Below are 5,408 nucleotides of genomic sequence, written 5' to 3' on the forward strand. Positions count from 1 at the left end.
GCCCGGGCGGAGCGTGGGCCTTCCTCGAGCTGGCGCGCCGTCAGGAGGAGGCGACGCGTCAGGCGGCGCTCCGGGAGGAGGAGGAGCGCCGGGCCGCGCGCCTGGCGGAGGAGGAGCGCCTGGCCACGCTCCGGCTGCAGGCGGAGCTGCAGGCCGCAGCGGAGGAGCAGCTCCGCGGTGAGTCCGCGCGGAGGGCACGGCTGCGCGAGCCGGCGAGCCCGCCGAACCCGGACTCTGCACAGGAAAGGCGCGATGGTCGCCCTGGCCGGAGTCCCCGGTGCCCTCCGGCGTTTCGAGCCGGAACAGCGCGTCGCCGCCGGGGGGCGTCGTCGTCATCGACGCCGACGACGACGAGTACTACTGGGGGTAGTACTGCCGGCGGCCACCGCGTGCTCGCAAACCCTGGCTAGGGTTTGCTTTTTTTTAGTTTAAAGCCATATATATGGCTTTCTTTTGTGTAAAATTTGCCCAAAATAGGGCTAAGTTTAATGACCAACTAGTTTAAATTTATGTTTTGTTCTTTTCCTTTTTTATTTTCATTTTTGTTTTATTTTATTACAAATGTGCTGCGTCCGCGCGTTGGGCGCAGCGCGCGACCCAAACGGACACGCGGACGTGGGCCGCTGTCCGGGTGTCCGCTTGGCCACCCAAACGGCCCAAAACGGACGGCCCAGCGCGTCCGTTTGGGTCAGCCGGGTGGAGATGCCCTTAAGTCTTGAACCCAGCGCGCGATACCTCGATAAGGCAAAGATTGCCCGCCGGTGTTGGTGTTGACTGTTGGCCTTGGTCATCGCACCTGACATCGATCTAGTTTGTGATGTGTGCGTCCATTGATCGATCGGAGCAGAAGGATCTGAGGTCGTCGTACAGGTGTGACACCGATCGTGCACACTATCAGAACCAACGAGACTACAACGCCATCCAGCTCATAGTGCAAGGTCGTCTCCGGCAGAAATTTCAGCGATTTTGCTGGCATGCGTACGTACGAGCTCGGTAATGCCGTAGCAATTAGGCTCTCATTTCGGAACAGCCAACACAACAGACAAGATTTTCAATTAACCACTTATTCTTCCAATGTAAGTTAGCTAGGTCTATATGGTCAGCTGTCCAAATAGGGTCTACCTTATACCCACCACATAGTGTTGTCAATTTATTTGGTAACTGGCTCAATGGTGTGGATGTTAGGTTTAAAGATCTTATTAGGATGGGAGCGATTGCAATTATCTGGTCGCTATGGCTATGTAGAAATGACAAGATTTTCAATAATGTTTCTTCTTCTTTTTTGCAGGTCATCTACCGATGCACGGCTTTGCTCCGCTCATGGATACCGTTGCAGCGTGTCGAGCACCGGGACCTCTTTACGGAGGTGTCTTCACGGTTGGAGGATACGGCGAGGGATATTTTCTCCCAACATGGGTGGCAGCGTGACCTTCGGCTAGATCCTCCTAGCTAGACTTTGTTTCTGTTTTTTGAACCTTTTTTATCCATTTGAACACCTTTCTGGTTTTGTAACGAATTTGTGTGCGGCTGTGTGCATCTTAGTTATGCAGAGGCCGGGTCTATTGCGCAAGTAATAAAGTGCCCATTTTCGGAAAAAAAAAACAACAGTCAAGGCTAGCTGAATTACTGCATTCCAGACTTCTAGTTTTCTTATAAGACTAGTTAAAATGCCCGTGCGTTGCTACGGGTTTTTAAATTTTATTTGCCCAATGCACATATATAGTTATTAATGCACTTATGAAAAAAAAATAGAGATATCATAAATTATAACCATCAAAGAAATCTATAGAAGATAATTTAAAATCATTGGTTATCACAAGCCTTGAGACCAACAGAAAAACATTCGTTTCTAACAAAATCTTCTTACGCCGCTGCATGAAACTATCTCTAGATCCTCTAGGAATTCCTTCAATTGCTCGACACCTCCTCTTCACCGTGAGTTTCAAAAACACTATCAAAGTGCTATAAGAAAATATGACTTCACCACTTCAATCAGGTTGGGAGAACACACTTACTATTTACAAGAATTTTGCAGTTTCCATAGTTCATTTCATATTTGCATCTCAAAACATCCATGCTACTACTTTCAAGAAAACAACTGAAGATAGCAGCAAAGACATCGACCAACGCAAAAGACACTGAAGAGAGCGGTGCTACACTCGAGACACTCATCTTAATGTACTATTTGTTTATAATTTATAAACAAGAAAATGTGTGTACTTACAACACAGCCGCCCACAATCTAAGAAAATATTGGCATCTCATTTAGTAACTGATGGTATGAAATACAATATTGCATCACAACAACCATCAGAAATGAACCATGTTATACTATTGGTGGTAGGTAACCAAAGCAATTCTGAAAATGAAGCAGCACACCTACAAGATTACAAGAAATATTGGACTGGTAGGTAACCAAAGCAATTCTGTTTTAAACGAACAAAATCAAGATCCTATCTTTTTGTGAATTATGAATCTTAGAATCACCTCCACAATCCTAAATCCATAACTGGACAATTATTTACCATGAACAAAGCAATACATGGTACGCCACATTTTCTCCACTTGAAACTAACATGTTACACTTTCTTCAGCAACACCTTTGTGCTGCTTCTTCAGATAGTTCTCACAAATTTTCACAAAAGAATGTCTAGCTTTATCCATACCGTAGTGCAAAGATCTTGAATACATCTCCACAGGCTCCACCGTGAAAAACTTGGTCCATGTATTAGCATGAACCATCATTTTTTCTTCCTTTTTTGCATTAACCAGACGTTGTCGCAGGAACAAGCGATGCAATTTCTTTAGAGGCGACAAGAGCTGGAAAAAACGATGGTTATTTGATTGGACCGTTGCAGCAAAGAAACATTAAGCTAAGTGTCACTGAGGCAAGTGACATATAAATGGGAGAATAAAATTTGAGAATATTGATCCAGGACTTCTAGTGCCATCCACTCCGAATGAAGGCCAACCGGAAATACGGCCATGATAAGCACACCACCTGAACTTGTTAAACTAAATCAATGAATCAGGAAACTATTATAGATGAAAGAATATACGGGCAGTTGCTTCTACACTGAAGCGGAGAAATTATTCAAACAAGAGAGAACACAATGATCTTGTTGGGGATTTTTAATAATGCACAAGGAACAATATGTTTCTTTTGACATGAAGCTTTCCGTGTGAGTTCAAACATTATGAAGGTATATAGGTGCTAGTCAACTCAACCGACGAGACCTCACAAGTTTCTCTATTTCAGGGTGCAGTATAATCTAGGTATCGAGCACCACTGTCTCAAATGGTTTTGCTTCTCCATATTAAACAGGATATAAATCCATGAACACATATCCATGGCCCCGACAATGCACACTGGAATGGGAATATCAGCTAATGCAAAACTAACTTCTTTATCTTGGTGTTTCCAGATCTTTCTTCCCTCCTTTTCTCTTTCGTAAGGAAACCCCTTCTCCTTCCCTTGTTCTATTGAAATTGTAAGCCCTCATTTATGTGGAATATAAGTAGCAAGAGAGTTCACTACAATGAAAAATTCGGTAACAAATTACAGTACAAGCAGAATAGCATATATTTTGCAATATATTTGTACAATAGTTCAGAAATAGCATATATTTCAAAATCACTAACTTCAAATTTTAGAAATCCCAAGAAAGACTAAACCTAGTTCTTGAGTGCATCTGGCTTATCCTTGATATAGACAGAGAAAATTTTACCACCAGTTATACACCAGGGATCTGATTCTATTCCATCCATGCAAAGTGAACCCAGGTGCCAAAATCACTGCAAGCACGAAATCATATATGGTTTATTTCTCAAATCCTCAAATCTCTGTAAAACACAAAACACTTAAACTTGTTAACTCGGAACAAAAGAATGCAGCATGTTAGAAAGCCTGAGGACATTGAACATTGAAATATAGGAAAATAAAACTCTTACCTGACACTGATCTCACCAAAAAAGATAAATCCTAGTCTTGCTATTCAAGGGAGGCCATTTGGTAGCACTTCAGAAAAATATATGTATTTTCTCACTGCACGCTTTAGTTTTTTTTATACTTATAACCCCTTTTGCCGTGAAATGCTATCAGCTAGATTAGAGACACGTTAACCAAAATAAAAAAATCCCTTCCCCAGAATTGCTTTGCGTTGAGAAGTTTTTTCTGGATAATTCTATATGTAAAAGGCTTGCATTACAAAGTGAGAGCATGTGTCTTCTCCCTCCCCAAGTTTCAATATATCTAGAGCTATGAAAAGAGAATTATCCTACCATTTTGATTTCCCTTATTCAGAGAATGAAACTCCTCTGTTCTCTGTCATGTTCTTCAACTATGGATGATCTTTTTCCAACTTTAAATGGACTGCATTGTTACCCTTATTTTTCCAACTCAGCATGTGTTATTGCTCCATCTTCCTAAATCTCATCATGATGCTCTTCTTCATGTACGAAGCGGTATTCAGTTTGGGCTTCACCACCTGGAAATTGCAATATGATTAAATCAGGAAAGAGAGCTACTACAGGCCAACAACCGGTGAACAAGGCATCATCCCCGGACCCCGTTCATGCCTTCCATATAAGTTAGGAAACATAATGCACACATTAACATTGGAAGGTCTTGGCAAAACATAATGCAATCACAGTATTTAAGAAGATCTATCTCTTGTATTATAAGCATGTAAAATTCCAATTATTTAAAATGTAGTGGCAAAATATACTGAATTCGGAATGACATGTTGATTCTTCTAGAGAAAATGAAGAGAGCAATGAGTTGGTTCTAGAAAAAAAATCAGAAGCATATAATGTACAAGTAATAAATCCATCAATCAATGAGATATACATTGAAGGGTCAAACCACGGAATGGAGTAACCATGATGACATTAGTGGGTTTCCAATGATGGTGCTGCCCCAGGCTAATCATGTTGCTGGTTCGAATAACCGGCGTCAACTGATGAATGCGATCAAAAATCATTAATGATATATTTATCTGCGAGAAGAACTATTCTCGATGTGGTGGAGGTGAAGGATAACACGTACCTTGACGGGACGGGGTTCGATGCGGTGGACATTTCTCTCCTTAACGAGGATCTCAATGGCCATGAGGCAGAGCACATTCACCTCCACCTCCAGCAGCGGCTCGCACTGCTTTAGATCTAGGCCTTGACTCGCCGTCCCGCGATCATCTCCTGATCCAACGAGCCTGCCCTCTCGCCAGCACCGCTGCGCCACCACTGTCCGCAATGACATGCAGGAGTTCGACAGAGGCACCTCGCTCGAGCTCAATGGAGGCCTCCGCAGCTCCCTCGCCGTCCCGTGATCAGCTCCTGATCCAACGCGTCTGCCCTTGATACGTCTCCGACGTATCGATAATTTCTTATGTTCCATGCCACATTATTGA

The 5,408-nt window shown here is 43.0% G+C and overlaps 1 long non-coding RNA gene across 2 annotated transcripts; it reads right to left on the minus strand.

Moving 5' to 3' along the window:
- Positions 1-3,641: 3,641 nt before the first annotated feature.
- LOC127309225 (uncharacterized) lies at positions 3,642-4,487 on the minus strand. Of its 2 annotated transcripts, none has more exons than XR_007857036.2 (3): positions 4,282-4,487; positions 3,952-4,045; positions 3,642-3,843 (listed from the first exon to the last, which is right to left on the minus strand). It is a non-coding gene; the product is annotated as an uncharacterized lncRNA (long non-coding RNA). The 2 variants fall into 2 exon arrangements; XR_007857035.2 differs by having other exon boundaries at positions 3,952-4,052.
- Positions 4,488-5,408: the final 921 nt, after the last annotated feature.

The sequence above is a fragment of the Lolium perenne genome, chromosome 6 (genome assembly GCF_019359855.2).
Source record: "Lolium perenne isolate Kyuss_39 chromosome 6, Kyuss_2.0, whole genome shotgun sequence".
Taxonomy (NCBI): Eukaryota; Viridiplantae; Streptophyta; class Magnoliopsida; order Poales; family Poaceae; genus Lolium; species Lolium perenne.